The sequence below is a fragment of the Talpa occidentalis genome, unplaced genomic scaffold (genome assembly GCF_014898055.3).
Source record: "Talpa occidentalis isolate TD23 unplaced genomic scaffold, MPIMG_talOcc4v2.1 talOcc4.16, whole genome shotgun sequence".
NCBI lineage: Eukaryota > Metazoa > Chordata > Mammalia > Eulipotyphla > Talpidae > Talpa > Talpa occidentalis.
The window spans coordinates 37,180,744-37,200,104 of record NW_023601653.1 but is presented as its reverse complement, the minus strand read 5'-3'; positions in this window follow the sequence as shown (position 1 = coordinate 37,200,104).

Sequence of the window (19,361 nt, the reverse complement as noted above, 5' to 3'; positions counted from 1 at the left end):
GAAAAACTATAAACACTGTAAAAAGAAATAGAAGAGACACAAAAGAAAGGAAAGACATCCCTGCTCATGGATTGGAAGAATAAACATTATTAAATGGCCATCCTCCCAAAAGCAATATACAGATTCAATGCGTATTCAATCAAATTCTCAATGGCATTCTTCAAAGAAATAGAACAATTTTTGATGAAATTCATATGGAATCACCAAAAACCCTGAATAGCCAAAGCTTACTGAAAAAAAAAGAGAAAGGAGGGCTACACTCCCAGACTTCAAACTATACTACAAAGCCATAATCATCAAAACTGCATGGTATTGCACAAGAACAGACATACAGAGCAATGGAATCGAATAGAAAATCCGAAATAAACCCACAGATTTATGGTCAACTAATCTTTGACAAAGAGCAAAGTCTATGCATTGGAGCAAAGAAAGTTTGTTCATAAATGGTGCTGGGAAAAACTGGGTCGCTACATGCAAAAGATGAAGCTTGACCACTACCTCACACCATACACAAAAATCGACTCATAATGGATTAAAGAACTAGACATAAGACCTGAACCATAAAATACATAGAAGGAAATATAGGCGAAACACTATGGGATTTGCACATCAAAGACATCTTTATAGACACATCACCCAAAGCAGTGATAGTGAAGGCAAAGATAAACAGCTGGGACTACATCAAATTAAAGAGCTTCTGCACAGCAAAAGAGACAATAACAAAAACAAAGAGAAACCCCACCAACTGGGAGAACATTTTTGCACCCAACACTAATGATAAAGGACTGATCACAAAAATCTGCAAAGAGCTGATGAGACTCAGCAACAACAAAGAAAATAATCCAGTCAAAAAATGGGCAGAAGAGCTTAAAAGAAACTTCTCTGAAGAGGAAATGCAAATGGCCAACAGACATATGAAAAAATGTTCAACATCACTTGTAATCAGGGAAATGCAAATCAAAACTACCATGAGATACCATCTCACACCAGTGAGAATGGCACATATTAAAAAACTAGCAACAACAAATGTTGGCGAGGGTGTGGAGAAAAAGGAACTCTTCTGCACTGTTGGTGGGAGTGCAAACTGGTCCAACCACTATGGAGAGCTGTGTGGAGATTTCTGGACCTACTAAACATAGAACTTCCATATGATCCAGCAATTCCACTCCTAGGTATTTACCCAAAGGACACAGAAACATCAATTCCAAAGAGCACCTGCACCCCTATGTTTATAGCAGCACTGTTTACAATAGCTAAGCTTTGGAAACAACCCAAATGCCCAAAAATAGATGACTGGATCAAGAAGATGTGGTACATATATACCATGGAATATTACTCAGCATTCAAAAAAGATAAACACATGCAATTTGCAGCAACATGGATGGCGCTGGAAGGGATCATGCTCAGCGAAATAAGCCAAAAAGAAAAAGAAAAATACCGGATGGTCTCACTCATAGCAGGAATCTAGAAAACTTAAATAAGGGACCAGGAAAATGAATATAAGAAAGTGAAAATCAAAATCAACAAAAAACTATGAACCAGAGACACTTTTTGGGGGGAGGGGGGCGGGAGGGGAAGGATTGGGGTCAGAATGGGGCATTTGCAATTGTATGGGGGAATATAAAAATAAAATTTATTATTAAAAAAAAAAAAAGAGATCACACAAAAAAAAATAAATAAAAAAACAAACAAACAAAAAAAAACGTAAGTTTGAAAAAATATACTTTCTAGTAACTATTAGATTTCAAGTTCAAGGTAAAATGAAGGAAAGAAAAAGATGCATACTAAAAATTCTTTGCCTGTTCACTCTTTAGTTTTAAAATTTATTTTTCTTTTGAAATTATACTTAATCATGGTATAACTTATTCATAGAATTGCACTCATCTTAAGCTTCTATTTCAATGAGCTTTGACAATGAGCCTGGGTTACTATCATCAGTCAAGATAGATCAGTTCCTAAAATATTCCCACCTTTTGTTACTATTCTGATACATATCTTCCAAAGTAGCTAGTTCATTTCTTTCCTCTCCCACACAAGTTACCGGTTTCTAACTCAAGCCTTTATACATACTACCATTGGCTTCTAAAATTCACCCCCTCAGTTTTGTTCATCTCATTTCTGAGTTCCCTAACCTCTGCTCCCTTTTTACCTGGTGCTCTTTAACTTCTTATGAGGACAGATGGAACCGCTTTAACACAGGCAGGTTGACATACATGTTGCTCTAAAACTGATCTCTACTTGATTCACATTTCTGTATCCTTGCTGCCCTTTTTTGGAGTCAGAGGTTGTCATTTCTTTTGAAACCTCCCAGGGTGCCCTTTACTATATTTTGTTTAATAAATTCCAATAAAAGGTGCAATTTGCAGAATAGCAATGACTTTTCCAAAGTCCTGGACTTACCCAAGGGTTCTCTGTGGGTTTTACTCTGAACTAACAGTTCTGAGCATACACCCACAGCACACAGTGCCATTAACTCATCCAACCTTTCAACACAATTTCATACCTGACTAGAATGAGATTGTCTTTTACAAAAGCATTGACCCATAGTGGTGGCAGCATCTGTCTGTTAGTGTGTTGAACACTAAAATGGAATTTTAATGCTAATAATTAACTAGAATAATATCTCACTTGGACAGAAGCCATTTAATTCTCTCCCATGAGTTAAAATATTATTTGAGTAACTAGAAGTCCATAGCAGTAAAAGGAAATCTTTGTTAATATCATGTTATAAGAAAGGCAAGAGACAGTATTCAGGTTTTATGAATTTTTAAGAAGTAATCATTTTGCATTAACACCATTTCAGAATGATCATTATTTTTAAGAAATAATCATTATTAAAAAAAAATTTCTTAAAAATAATGATCATTCTGAAATGGAGTTAATGCAAAATGATCTTGTGACTGAAATGCTATCCCAATTTTCTGCTATTTTTAAGCCAGTGAATTCTGAAGGAGTAATATTGGCTCATATCTATGCTGCTAAGATAAATTTGGGTGGATTTTTAATAGGTTTCAAAGAAAGGCTAGAGAAATGAAATCCATGAGTTTTATTTAAGCTCAGTACCAATTACTTTCTTACGTAATATTCTAAAAGAATACTTGCTAAGTCCTTTCTTTGATTTCCCTTTTTGGTCAGGGATAACTCTAAATGAAGAATCCAGCAACTGGAAATGCAGAAAATAAAGGAAAAAAACAGAAATAGAACTTGTGTTATCTTTGACCAATGTACTAAACTGATGAATAATCAAGAGCTGGAGGACATCAGGGTGGGCATGCACTTTATCAGCAACAGACTAAAGTCAGTGGCTGACCTCCCACATGTTATATCTCATTTAATTCTTTCTCTCTATATAAGTATATGTGTGTTTGTATATGTATGTATACATTCAGCACATATATAAATATAATAGACAATAAGTAGAGGGTATACTTTTCAAACTTGCTTTTGAAAGAATTTGACGTAGCTTGATTTAACTGTATAATTCATTTCTATACATACAAATATATATATATATAATTTGATTTCAAAGTATACAATTTGATGTACATGGGTATGTGTGTACATATACATACATACATATATAAACACATACACACCAGAATACCCAAACCCGAGGCCATGCCTACTTCAGAGCCATCATCGTCATACATACCACACACACGCTTTATTTTAAAGATATGGAAACTGAGACTCAAAGTAGCTTACTGGATTAGATTTAAGTCAGAATGAACCAGAGTCAAATCCATATATTCTGACTCAAAGTTTCTGTAACTACAGCCCATACAGTTTTGCTTCTTATATTCACAGAATAGGGGCAAAGAAACACTGCTCTTTGCCTCAGGTGTGAGATTATACCTGACAGTAACAAACCCAGGTACAGAGACCTCACTTTTTTGATATTTCCATTTGTTGGGCAAGTTAAGTTATCCGAAATGCTTCTTGATTGGTTCACACAGATGGACCTTTGTGCTCTGAGAACAGGTGTCATTCCCCCTTCACTGAGCCCTGCCAGGGGCTGTCCTCTTGAAGAAACACCTCAGAGCCATCATACTTATGACTACCATTGGTTTTTAAGAAGTTTCATGTCAGAATAAACATTGAGACTCCAGGGCTAAACCCTGGCTCCAGGCTGGCAGTGGTATACTTGGCAGGTGACAGAAACCCAGTGAATAAACAAAATACAAAATGGTTCTGAGCTCTGGGAAGAGGCAGGTGGCAATGACTGAGACCCATGTGCCTGGTTTGCCCTCTGGCTGTTGGTTTGCCCTGTACTAGCAGCTTCCTTCCCAAGCAGTCCCTCTCTGTCTGTCTCTGTCTCTCTCTCTCTCTCTCTCTCTCTCTCTCTTGTCTTTTCATTTTAAAGCAATATTATTTGCTTTCATAAGGTGAGAGGTGGTTTTACAGATTTGTCATGTCAAGAATGTAAAGATGTGGAGATGGAGTGTGTGTGGCCAACAAAAGAGTTGGAAGTGCCGTTGTGAGATCAGTTATGGAAAGCAGCTTATTGGGCAGTCACTTGGTTCTGATGATGTCAACCTGCAGGTGAATGTGATTCCCTGACAAAGATAATTGTAGACTTTCCATGAAAGCCTCTGCTAGTTCTATTTGATAGTTGTAATAACAGTTAAAATATTTAAGAAACTATGCTAAACAAATTATTTACTATGACACCATCTTTATGGGGTAGATACTATATTCATTTAAAGGTAAGGAAATGGAAATTTCCTTAAATGAAGAGGTTAAGGAATACAAAGTCATATAGCTGAACAGCAAAGGTGGGATTGGAAGCCAGTTCTATGCATTTTGAAAGTCCACACCCTCGGGCACCACAGTACTTTTGTCTGCCATTTTGTGATAGAAGGAAAGAGTCAATCAAGACCCAAAAGCCTGGGAGTTGTTCATTTTTACATTCCAGGTCATTGGCAGAACCGGAAATAGAATCCACAGTTTAGAGTATTGGTCCATGGAAAACTGATTGGCTGATTCTGCTTCTTGAAATACACATTCTTTTTCATTGATTCAGAAAATAAGGTTAGAAATAAAATATCTACAGATTTTTTTTTTTAAAAACTGCACATATAATGTGAATGTGCATGTGGTTATAATCCACTCTGGTGAACAGAAATGTGGAAATGCAGAATGCCCAGGACTCACTCATGCTCATTCAGAACCATTGTTACTAATATTAACACCATGTCAACACACAGAAATTGCTCTTGAAGCCAAAGAAATCTCCCTATTAATGGAAACTGAGTTTATCACAAAGAGGCATCTCAGTGGGAAGGCAGGCAGTAGTGAGTTCCAGAGCATTCCTATTTTTCTTCCCAGCCTTTCCCCCAATAGTGAGAGAAGTTACCGCTTTCCTTGCTGCTCAGGGCTTGTCTGCTTGCTGCTGCTGGCAAAGCAACTGAGGACAGTCTGAGTGCCAACAAAGCAAGTCGTGTTAAATGAGCTACTCTCAGGCCAGTTCTTTGAAGTTTCTCTTTGGAATTACGGTGGAGAGACATTAAACAATATGTTTTTTATATCATCACACTTGTTAAAATTGACTCCCAGGCTCTGATCAAAAAGGCTGGAGAAAATAAATCATGACTTCTTAAGGTCACATTCATTCATTTATATAACTGCTCATTGGCATTCCTGACAGAATTCATTCAATTTCGACTGCAAGCTTTTATAAAAATGATATTGCATCCATTCCTGGGACTTTTATAAGGCATTTGAGGTTTTCCAACATTCAACTTAGGTACCTAAAGGTAACTTCTAAAATTGGGTGCTTTACTGTAAAAGCCAGGCATCATATGAAAGTCATTGCATTTGGCTGAATTTTAAAGCTTTTCTTCTCCCACCCCCAAAACTGACTGCCTTTCTGTGAGATTGTGACTTTCCTGTATTCTAATTGTCTATAATTAGAAGATCAATTAGAAGATTTCACACAATTAGAAGATCAATCTGATCCTTATCCTATAATGTACATGATTTCAATTTTATTTTTTTAAAGATTTATTTATGCATGCAAGAACTGGGGTACAGGTCAGAGGTGTGGGGGGTGAGAGCATGTGCATTGACTGAAATCCACTGCTGAAGGGAGCAGTGGGTGAGACAGGAGAGGTCTGCTGGGCCATGTGGGTCAGCTCCCTGACTGGGATTCAAACTCGTGCTGCAGTGGCTGCTGATAGCTTCATAGTGCTGAGACTTAACCCCTTGCACCACCAGAGAGGCCCCTCAGTTTTAATGTAAATACTGACTTTATGGATCCATCTTTGCCTCTTGGTGAATGGGGTGAAAAGGCGAGAAATGGAATGAATGATAATGGGGTAAGAAAAGCATGTAGGACAGATCTGGAAAACATGAATTCCTCCTTAGAGATCAGTACATTAGTTCCTATGCTGCTGCAGTAAAGTGCTAGTCTCATAATAGCTTTAAAAAACTTCCATTTGGGCCTCCCCGGTGGCGCAGCGGTTGAGCGCTGGGTTGCGAAGCTGCCCGCGGCCTCTGCAGCGCCGGTTCGATCCCCAGCTGTTCCCGGCCACCGGAGGAGGGTCCCACATGGCGCGCAGACCTCTCCTGCCGCCCGCTGCTCCCCTCAGCAGTGTACTTCGGTCCTTCTGCCTGCTCTGCTCCCCGCTCTGGCTCTGGTGAATTCTCTCACCCTCCCGCGCTTCTGACTGTACCCAGTGCATGTATAAACAAAACAAACAAACAAACCAGCAAACAAATAAATAAAGCACGCCTCTATAAAAACAAAAACAAACAAAAAAAAACTTCCATTTATTTCCCCCAGTTTGGCAGGGTAGAATCTGGTAGCCCAGCTTCGGGTGGGTCACACAGGCTGAGGTCAATGTGCGGGCAGGGTGCCTTCCTAACTAGAGGCTTTTGGGGGAGAAGCCCCTCCACACCCTGGGCCTGAGGGTTATGGACTGAATTCAGTTCTCTGTGCGTGGGAACCAGGTCCTTAGGTTTTTGTTGGCTCCCCACAGGAAGTTGTTCTCAGCAACTAGGGCCACTCCTGTTCCCTAATGGATCATTTCCTTCCTCTGTCTTCAAAGTCATCAAAGGTAAGTCAAATTTTATCACATTTTATATCACAGAACTCCTCTCCTACTTGTTTCATCTTTTCTTTATCTTCTGGTGCTTCATTGTTTTGAAAGCCTCCAGAGAATATCAAGTGATTAGGATGGACTCATCCAGAAAATCCCAGATTACCTCCCTGCTTTAAAATTACCCCTATGTTTATAGCAGCACTGTTTACAATAGCTAAGCTTTGGAAACAACCCAAATGCCCAAAAATAGATGACTGGATCAAGAAGATGTGGTACATATATACCATGGAATATTACTCAGCATTCAAAAAAGATAAACTCATGCAATTTGCAGCAACATGGATGGCGCTGGAAGGGATCATGCTCAGCAAAATAAGCCAGAAAGAAAAAGAAAAATACTGGATGGTCTCACTCATAGCAGGAATCCAGAAAACTTAAATAAGGTACCAGTGAAAATCAAAATCAACAAAAAACTATGAACCAGAGACACTCTATGGGGTGTAGGAGGCAGGAGGGGAGGGATTGGGGTCAAAATAAGGGGGTTGCAATTGTATGGGGAATATAAAAATAAAATTTATTATATATAAAATAAAATAAAATAAATCACATTCTATGTCTGGGGGAAAAAAAATAAAAAAAATAAAATCTGTAATCTTAGGGCCTCCCCTGGTGGTGCAGCAGTTGAGCGCTGGGTTGCAAAGCTGCCTGCAGCCTCTGCAGTGCCGGTTCGATCCCCGGCCACCGGCGAGGGTCCCACATGGCACTCAGACCTCTCCTGCCACCTGCTGCTCCCCTCAGCAGTGTATTTTGTCAGTCTGCCTGTTCTGTTCCCCACTTGGCTATGGTGAATTCTCTCACCCTCCTGCACTTCTGGCTGTACCCAATGCTTGTATAAATAAATAAATAAATCTTTATAAAATCTGTAATCTTAGTTACATCTATGAAATTCCTTTGTTGTTGAATAATCTTGGGCGTGTTGGCTATCTTCATCCCCACTGGGGCAGCCTGGCCATTCTGACCCAGAGGATTAATTCATCTGTATGTTCATGGAGCAGGATTATTTATGTATTTAAGCATTCATTGTGAGAACACCTACCTCATTTAATGAAGTAGGGTAGTTAGATTAATTTGAGGCAAGTAGTTTTAATCTTAATAGATAGCATATATTGACTTGCTCTGTACTAAGGAGTATGATCAAAACTTTAGATGTATTTAATCTCTGCAATGACCCACAGAGTAAGAATTATTATTCCCTAATCACAGATAAAACTTAGACATTAAGTAAGACACAGAGTAAGTGGCTGAAATAAGAAATGCTAAATATCTCTGATGTTTGTATAAACATCAGAAACCTATGTGACATTTAAAAATTAAAGTCTTGCTTTTTGCAATCATTGCAGTTCTAGTGCTCGTAGTGAAAACTTCACAAGTTCTTCGAGTTCAGTTCGTGGAAGACTTCACTTTTGGGTCTTTTGCATTACATTACAGATATTAAGAGAAAAATCCTTTTAAACTTGCCAGTTGACAGAGGACATTACAGTTGAAAAGGACAGAATGGGAAAGTTTCTACCAACACTCTCAGGTGGTCTCACACATGTTCCCTCTGGGTCGTTCAAACCAACCATCAACAGCATTTAAACATTTTTTTTTTAAACCTTCACAAAACAGATTATATTGATGCATAGTTAAATTTTCATTACAGAAAATATATTAATAATCAAGAGTTGACTTAAAAAATCTCCCCAAATGATGATCAATAAAAAGGGAGAGGTTTACTCTATGTAGCACTTCACTCCCCCACTGCAATGTGTCATTGGAATTATCTTGTCTCCTCTATAGAACTGATTGCTTCTTTAGGTGGAAGGTTGTATCTTACCCACCTTCTGCTCTTTCGATAGTATTCAGTTTCCACTATAGGTATTGTAGGTGTTACGTGATGAAAGCTTGAGCTGACATTGTTTTTTGTTTTCTTTTTTAATTTTTCATTTATATATTTTTTATCATTGTTCATTTTTAAACAATGTTTACTCCCCTCCCCCCTCAGGTGTAGTCCTCATAGAATTTCCTTCACCAATGCACCCGTGCACCATCACCACAGTGCCCTGTTTGAGCTAAAATTGTTTTAAAGAACAGGCCAGAGAGGGGCCTTGAATCTTACGCCTGTTGTTCAAGATGATTCACCTCTTTTCGGTGCACCTCTTTCAGTAAATTCATTTTAGAAGAGGTTGAGAAGGGATTGCCTTCCTTAATGGAACTTCCTAGTAACTTCTATGTTGCCTGAGAGTGGGTGGTCCTTGAAATATAAGGGAATGTTGAGAATTATATACACTCAATATTCTATAAGACATGACAAGGTTACATTTTTTACCTTTGGTTAGGCTCCCTTGGCCACATAAAGTCTGAAATAAACCTGAGTTAGGTGGTTACAGTGAAGAAATTGTGTGGTCAGTTATGTGATCACCATTTGCGATTGAAAAGAAAAATGTTCTTCAGTTTCAACCACCTTATAAATATAAACCAGGTACTGTAATGTAACATCCAGTGTAACTTAGCTGGGACAAAGCTGAGACAATGTAGCCATAGAAAATGGGTCCAAGAATTTAAAATTACTTTTAATTTTTATTTCTTTTTTTTTAAAAAAGATTTATGATTTATTTATGCAAACAAGAGCTGGGGTATAGGCCAGAGGTGGGAGCGAGGGGAGAGGATTTGCTGGAGACAGTGCTGAGCAGAACAGGCAGACTGACTGAAATACACTGCTGAGGGGAGCATGGGTGAGACAGGAGAGGTCTGCTGCACCATGTGGGTAGCTCCCTGGCCAGGGATTGAACTCATGCTGCAGTGGCTGCGGATAGCTTCATGGTGCTGCAATTTAACCTCTTGTGCCACCAGGGAGGCCCCTAATTTTTATTTCTAATAGAATATTTTTAGTAATCCAATGACAGGTTATTGTACTAATTTTGGCAAATTGCTGGTGATATTGAAAATTCAGAATTATGTTAGACTAAAGTGACTATATTTGGCTTCATAGATTTACTAATGTAAATCTTCAAGCAGGTACACTGTAGAGTCAGTTATTTTTACACAATAGCCATATACTAGTAATTCATGAAAGCCTATTATTATAGCCTTGCTGGGGATGGTGCTAAATTCTTTGGACTGGAATTAGGTTTTTAATAAGTGGGTAGTAAATTTTTTTTCTTTATGGTAAAATTTGAAATTTGTGTGACTTTAAAAAATACTTTTCTTCCCTCAAGTACCTAAAGCTTTTTTTCTCCTTACAATGCTTTTTGCAGATTCAGCACATATAATTTTTTCAGTAACTACTTATATATATTCCAGGCTGTACTATTCAGTAATTAGGGACTCCTCCATTAATTCCTCACATTTGTTATGAGAAGCAGTCTTTGTAAACGGGTATTCCATTATAGAAATAAATTAGTTATTGATGAATAGAACCTTCATAACCAGAATGCTATAGAAACACATCATAAATTTTTCTCCTTAGCACATTTAAAAAGCATTAAAATAAATGACAAAGAACTTACTAAATGTTTATGACTTCAGTTTATGCGTGTGGGCTAATGGGATGAAAGGCTAATCTGTCACTTGGCTCTTGCAGCATTTAATTAGCTGGATCACTTTATGCTATACTGGAAATACCTTGTCTCCTTTTTTCTTTTTTTCTAGGAAAAGTAAAATTACCAATAACAGGAAATGATTATCTTAAATTCAGGGTTGATAAAAAGGAAAGAAAAAGCAAGCTTACTGCAAAAAACAAATAAGCTTTATAGTCAGCAACCATTCTTGAAAGTCATTTCAATTTTGAACCATGTTTTTTATCTTGTGAAAGAAAACACTGGCCTATTTTAGGTGGGATATTGCATCTGTGCTATCTTGCACTTGATACAGAGAGATGTGCAGAGTTGAGGAATCAAGACTCACTACTTCATGTTCTGACTTATAGAGAATGGCTTTTTTCTTAAGTCTAAATTATGCAACATTTTGTATTTTAGAATTGCTTTGTGTTGAGCCTCCCTGGTGGCGCAAGGTGTTGAGATCTAACCTATGAGGCTGTCCATAGCCACTGTAGCACTATTTTGATCCCCGGCCAGGGAACTACCCACATGGCACAGCAGACCTCTCCTGTCTTGCCCGCTGCTGCTCTCAGCAGTGTATTTCAGTCAATCTGCCTGTTCTGCTCCCCACTCTGTCTCTGGTGAATCCTCTCACCCCCACACCTCTGGCTTGTACCCCAGTTCTTGTATGCATAAATAAATCTTTAAAAAATTTTTAAAAATTGCTTTGTGATCATTACTTGTTTATGTTACAAACTGGACAACCAACATGTTGTATTTGATGGAGATACATGGCTATAGATTAAATGGAACAGCAGTTCTGTTAAAATATTTCAGGTTATTGAGTTGTAATTGACATATAAAATTTGTGACATCATGGTGTATACATTGTGTATACATTGTGAAAAAATTTTCCTCATTTAGTTAACTAACACATTCATTATCTCATATATACTTTTTTTTTTTTTTCTGGTGAGAGCATTTAAGCTTTACTCTGTTAGCAAATTTCAATTATATAATACCATGTTACTGATTGCAGTTTCCATGTTTTACCTTAGAACCTTTGACCTTATTCATCTTATAACTGAAAGTTTGTTGTCTCCTTTTACCAACCTCTCCCTATACACCCATATCATCGCCTCCCCTCCGCCCCCCACATGCCCCGGGACTGACAACTGCTTTCCTAATCTCTGTTTCTATGAGTTTGACTTTTTTTTTTTTTTTTAAAAGATTCTACTTATAGTGATAGGTGAGATATTTGTCTTTGTCTGGCTTATTTTACTTAGAATAATGCCTTCCAGATCCACCTATGTTGTTGCAAATGTAAGGATTTCCTTCTTTCTCCTAATAGTATTCCATTGTGTATATTTACATTTTCTTTATCCATTCATCTATCCAGAGAGACTTAGGTTGCTTCCCTGTCTAGGCTATTGTGAATAATGTAGCAGTTCTGTTTTTAACAGGAGAAACCCCACGATTATAGTATTTGATAGGAAACAGATGTTCACTTCACTATCTGTTGTATATAATTATATAATAAAAAATGACTTCTATCACAGGCAATAAAGGAGGCAGTGGATTATGTCTTTCTTACCCAGTTGTAAAAAGCTTGCTTCCCAGTAGTCTTCTCAAGGGAGACCTGGCCACTAATTGGAATTAGTCTGTTGTTATAGACACCTGAGTTTTAATTCCAGGCTAGCAACTAGCTGATCGTGTCACTTTAAGAAAATATTTATCCTCTCTTGGATTATTTTCTTAACTATGAAATAAGAGGTTCTTTCCAGATTTGTGGCTTTTGAACTGTCCTGAGTACAGCCCAGCATTTCCATAACCTTCACTGAGGAGTTCTTGGGCTGAGGGCTGGAAAAAGCAAGGAGGGGAGGAGGCCCCAAAGACATGAATGTCTAAATTGGCCATGGAGAAGCTTTTATTTGTTGGACTACTTTTTTGAGGAAAGCATATTTCTTTGTTTAAAAAAGGTTAAAAAAAAAAAAAAACAAACCTCCAAGATGATAAGTAGGTCTCCTTCCGGTCTTATAATTCTATGTTTTGAAGGAATAAAAATAACTTGCAGCATGAATAAAAATGTAATTTAAGAAATAAATTTCTTTAGAAGAACATAGTAATTTCTGTGCATTTGTATTTTTGAGCTTTATATATGACTGTGATTAATGATGCAAACTGCAGATGGGAGAAGGCAATCTGATAGTTAAATCGACATTCTTTTAGCTATTGTTGTGTGTGATATTTATCTGTGAATCTAATAAAGCCAAACAGGCTACACTTAAAGTGACTCATACTGTATCTGGTGCATATAAATAGTCCTCTCAGTTAAAATGTCCTCATCTTGAATCAATTTCAGTAATTTAATTGAGAACATTTGGTTTTGTTAATCACAATTACCAATATCTAAAATATGTTTTCTTAGTCTGAGCTATTTTAAAATTTTCCTGGACATAAAGCCACACATATATGGACAACTAATCTATGACAAAGGAGTAAAGAATATGCACTGGAACAAGGACAATCTCATCAATAAATGATGCTGGGAAAACTAGACTGCTAGATGCAAAAGAATGAAACTAGACACTACCTCCAACCATACACAAAAATGAACTCAAAACGGAAAAAAGACCTGAATGTAAGACCTGAAGCCCTGCAGTATATAGAAGAAAACAGACAAAACACTCCATGTCATGCATCTCAGAAACATCTTTATTTTTATTTATTTATTTTTTATAGAGGCATGTTTATTTATTTATTTATTTGGTTGTTTTTTTTTTTTTGTTTATACACGCACTGGGTATAGTCAGAAGCACGGGAGGGTGAGAGAATTCACCAGAGCCAGAGCGGGGAGCGGAGCAGGCAGAAGGACCGAAGTACACTGCTGAGGGAGCACCGGGCGGCAGGAGAGGTCTGCGCGCCATGTGGGACCCTCCTCCGGTGGCCGGGAGCAGCCGGGGATCGAACCGGCGCTGCAGAGGCCGCGGGCAGCTTCGCAACCCAGCGCCCAACCGCTGCACCACCGGGGAGGCCCTCAGAAACATCTTTAAAGATTCATCCCCTGAAGCAAAGATAATGAAGGAAAAGACAAACAGCTGGGACTACATCAAACTAAAAACTTTTGTAAAGCAAAAGAGACAATAATCAAGATGAAGAGACACCCCACAGATTGGAAGAAAATATTTGCACTCCACAAAACTGATCAGGGACTGATATCAAAGATCTACAAAGAGCTTACACAAGTCAAGAAAAACAAAATAAAAATCCAGTCAAAAGGTGGGCAGAAGAGCTAAAAAGTCACTTCTCTGAAGAGGACATGCAGATGACAACAGGCACGTGTGAAAAAATGTTCAACATCACTTATAACCAGGGAAATGCAAATCAAAACCACAATAAGATATCACCTCACACCAATAAGAATGGCCCACATTCAAGAAACTAACAACAACCAATGCTGGCGAGGAGGTGGAGTAAAAGGAACCATTTTACATTTCTGGTGGGAATGTAAACTGATCCAATCACTATGGAAAGCTGTGTGGAGGACCCTCAACTTATTAAAAATGGATCTACCATATAACCCAGCAATTCCACTTCTAGGAATATACCCAAAGGACAGAAAAACATTAATTCTAAAGGAAACCTGCATTCCTATGTTTACTGCAGCACTACTTACAATAGGTAAGATATAGAAACCTAAATGCCCCAAGACAGATGACTGGATCAAGAAGATGTGGTGTATATACACAATGGTGTGGTATACATTCCATACACAATAGAATACTACTCAGCAATCAAAGAAAGATAAAATTATACCTTTCACAGCAACATGGATGGAGCTGGAAGGGATCATGCTCAGTGAAATGGGTCAGAAAGAAAGAAAAATATCAGATGGTTTCACTTATAGGAGGAACATAGGGAAATCATATAAAGGATTCCCCCACCATCACCACCAAAAAAAAAAGACAAAACTAGCAGGCAAACAAACTATAAACCAGAGACATTCAGAAAGGGAGAAGGAGGAAGAGCACAAGCATCTGTGGCGATGGGTCACAGGTGTCTTGGTGGGGGTAACTTTATGGAGACAACACGTGAGTGGAGAAAGCAAACTGTACAAAAATGAACAACAATGTAAAAATATAAAAATGAAAATGAAAAAAATTTCTTGGAGGTGTTTTGAAAATATGTTCAAAAACAAAATGTATAGAAACGGTGAGGATGGAGGGGAGAAATTTAAAATATAGCTAGGATACATAGAGCTGCTTGGCAGTTTGTTCAGTTGTATATAGGAATCACCGGCAATTGGAGCAAGATGCAGACACCAATTTGAGAGTCACCTCTGCTTTGGAAAATGGGGGTGCTGTGACCTAGACATGAGCAGAGGAGCAGAGGCGGCTGCCAAAGGAGGTGGAGAAGAGGAAGGGGAGCAGCCTATTACATTTCCCTGCGATTTCAGTCTTGCAGCTGCCATGGGCCTTTTCACACTCCTGGGCTCTGAGGGTCCTTAGTCTCCTTGAACTTACCTGTCTGATTTCTATGGGAAGCGACAGGCAGTCTAGATGTGTTTTTGTCATCATGCTTTTTCTGTGCTTTACTGTCTTTCAATAAACCTTGTCCTTTAAGCCTATTAATCCTGTGCCCTGAGAAATCTGCCCCTGAGTAGAGGAGGGAAATTAGGGTCAAGATTCTCTCTGCTGGAGCTTAGAAAGGCCTCTGCAGCCACCGATAGTCAGGAAATGTCATGGCAGCTAAACAGGGACAATATATCCCCAAGCCACCCTACAACATGGGAAAACGTCATCCTTGAGCTGTAAATAAATTCCTGTCCATAGAGCAGCATGTGATACTTCTGTTCTTATGGTGCTGGACCTCATTAGCTAATTTTTCTATAAACAATCTTCTGTAAGGTTTGGGCATTAATTTGCCCACTATTTTTCTAGGTATTGTACATCCTAAGATGTACAATATTAATAGAGTGTAGGCTCTAAAACCCTTGTAGGGAAGAAGATTTTTATACACAGCTTGTTTGTATTTACAGGAAGCTAGGATAGACTTGATGCTTTCTTTGCTATATAAAATTCCTGAAAAATTTCTGGAGTAAACCTTTGAGAATGCTATAAATGGAAAGATTTCTAAAATATTACATTTAATTTTCTTTATCTCCATAATCCAGAGGTTAGAACTTACGCATCAATCACCTGAATGCTCAGTTCTCTCTCTGACCAGTCAATCGACGTTTCTGAAGCTACCAAACTGTAAAGATGCAAAGACATTGCAGTCAGCTGCCTCAGAGAACTCACAGCCTGGTGAGAAAGAAACAAATAATTAAAACATAATACCCTAAGTGTTATACCAAGGGTTCTCCAAACTGCAGTAGGGGTCCAAAAGAGGGAGCCACTATTTGGGAAAGTTTCACCAAGGAAATAGTATCTGAGCAGATTCTTAGAGAATGAGTAGTTTTTTTCTAGATGGGAAAGGAGACAGATATACAAACAGAGGAAAAGCCTTGGATAAAGACCCAGGGATGTAAATGAACACAGTATATATAAGTAATGGGGAAGATTTCAATATGATGGAAGTTATCATATATGTGGGGAAATGGTAGGAGAGACTGCTTGAAAGGTTAGTCTGGTTCAGGTCAAGGCCAAAGACAAAGTACAATTCATCTAGCAGATTTCCTCTACTCTCTCACAGCCAAGTGTAAGGCAAGATCAGGCCTCTTTCTAGTCCTATGACACACCCCTCTCTTTGAAAAATAAAGTCTTTTGATAGCTAAATGAGTTGTAGTACTTCATTAAGCCTTCTGGCTTTGAACTTTGATCATGAAGGATTCCTCAAATGACAGTGCGTTCAGAGGAAGACTTTGCCTTTGACCTTTTCTGCTTTTTTCACTCAACAGCAGTTAAAAGTGACAGTTTCTAGACTAGAGGGCTAGGTCCATTTGGTCAAGAGCTATTGGCAGAGAGGAAGTCATTGGAAAGGCTAGTCATACTTCTCTTCATTTCCTATTTTGGCAACATTATTTTGTGTTTTATAGAGCAATTAATTTTCAAAAATTTAAACTTTTTTTTTTATTGCTCAGCCCTAGGCATGCGTTTTATAACTCTCATAAATAAATAAAATAGGAGAAGGTCACTGGGGAGTAAGTGTTCTTAGATATGTTGACAGAGAGCACTGCCTCGCCAGAACCTGAGTTCTCGCCACCAGCCAGCGGGATCATCACTAATTCCCGGGTCTTTCACAGGAACTTGCATTTAGGTCAATTGCATCCAGCTGTTTGAACAGGGGCTGAAATGTTTGCAGGGTCCTGTGAGAATTGCTAACTTGGCAGTGAAATGATACAACACACAAAGAACAACAGGTCTTTCTTTACTATTTTTTCACAAAAGAATCCTGTTGGATGTAAAATGGATTTCCAATAGAGTGGAAGATGCTGGAATGGGTTTATAAGAACCCTCTCCTCTTCTTTGAATATTTTGATGTGAATGAGGGGTGCATTTATTTGCTCTGTGTATTGACATTAATTAAATTTTCTGTGTCCTAGATGTTTTTTGTTTAGTTTGTTTTATCTAGTTGTTGAAATTTTATTAGTGATGAATTTCCAATAACATATTTCTTTTTTTATCCCTAACAGAGAAGTGAATTAATAACAACACATTTTCTTTTAAAATCAAATTGATTGTCAATATTTTGCATATTATGTCCTAAATGTTAGTGATATAGTGGGAGCAAGAGCGAGAGATCTCAGACCCCATGGAAATGTAGCCTAATTGTAAACAAGATAATTATTGATTGACAATTGTAGATAGCAAATAAATGTGATATGAGAGATATATTACAGTGATGGTTTGCAGGAAAGGCTCTGAGGAGATCACATATATACTGAGACCTGAAACATGAGCCATAAGGAGATACAAAAGAGCATTCCAGGTAGAGGTTAGTACATGCAAATGCCCTGAGGCAGGAAGGCACTTGGATTGTTTAGGGGCCAGAAGGGATCCAGTGAGCAAGAGCAGAAGTATAAGGAGAAGAGACTGCAGAAGATGGAGGGTCCTGTGTCAAGAGTCCCAGGACCAGTGATTTTTATGAGGATTCTCAGGACTCAGCACATTGTCCTCATGGTTATCATTTATTGCAGGAAAATGATGCAATGCAAAATTGGCAAAGAGAAACGGTGCATAGAGCGAAGTGTGAGGAAATCAGGCCCAAACTTCCAAGAGTCTTCCCCATGGAGGGCCACAAGTTATGCTTGATTTCTCCATCAGTGAGCTACGACCAGCAAAGTTCATTAGAAACTCAGTGCCCTGAGTTTTATTAGACGTCCAGTGCCCAGAGTTTTATTTAGTAATACTTTCTCTAGCATACAGAAAAATTTCAGACTCCCAGAAAAAAGTCAGGTGTTCAGCATAAAACCTCACACATGGTTGCAGATTTTAGTTCCATGAGCCAATCTTATCAGTTCTGGGAATGGTTGTATTCCTCCTGAGTCCATGTTCCCATGGGCCAGTCAAAGGGCATCTTTTCAGCCAGACCTCTCTAAGGAGAGGCAGTCTTAAGCTGGCTGTGGTAGGTCTTCTCTGCCCAGGTAGGTTGTGAGGCCACCAGTGAAAATTCTTTGTGCTGACCCGTTGTGGCTAGCGCACAACAACCCTGGTCCTGTCTCTCAGCAAAGTACTGGGTTATTTGGGAGAAAGTGTAGATGAAAATGGTTCTGGCTTTGCTGCAGGTTATTAGGGAGGGCTGGTATGGCAAGTTCCCATCTCACATCTATGTGGTGGTCAGCATTCATGTACTCAAATGACTGATGTGTCAGCTTCCAGCTGGTTTCCACCCATTGGCCCGTGAAACTTGACTAATCCTCACAAATAGAAAGTAGGGCTCACACTCTTCCAGATGCCCCCTTCGTACCTTCAAACTTGTGTCTGCCCTTATTCCACACTGCATCATGTTACAGCTCCACTGGAGACAGTTATTGTTATGTAAATATAAATAGTCTCGTTGCTTCCTTTCCACCCCCTAGGAAAGAGGAAAGACATTTGGTTGGCAGAACAGCTTCCAGGCCTGGGCATATACTCAGCAGGATAACAGAGCTGCAGAGGCTCAAAAATACTTTAAAGGTCAAAAAGGGCATGGGGATCCTACTGAAAGAGCAGGTTCAATTTGGGATGTTAGAGAAGGTGAGGGGGGTGAGAGAGATAAAGAAAAAGTTACCTCCTTGCTAGAACTGGGATCGGAGGGAAGAGATTTGAAGGAAGCAAATGCTATGGAGAATGTGACAACTTATGTAGTGCTGAAAACCAATTTTATCTCAATTAGAAAAAATTAATTCCACTCTAGAAGAAAAAAGAAAACAAATTTTTAACCAAAGTACATGTATATAATATGATGCTTCAAGTGAAAAATGTGAAGTATTACAAATAATATAGCAGCAAGATTTTGAACACCGCTAATTATTGGTAATGCTTTCTTCTATATCCTAAATTTTGTACACGTGGACAAGATGATACATCTCACACTCATGCTCGCCCATTTGTGAGCCTATTATTTCTTCGGCACGCTTTTATTTTTTCATTTAAGGTTTCTAGGACATTTACCAAACAATTTCCAGTTTCATTTTTTCTGATCACTACCGAAGTAGTCTCCCCTCTGGCTGTAACTTTCATGACTTAACCCAAAGTATAGAATATTTTAGCTGCTGTTGCTGCACTTCTTTCTGATGAAAAGAACTCTGATTTCGATC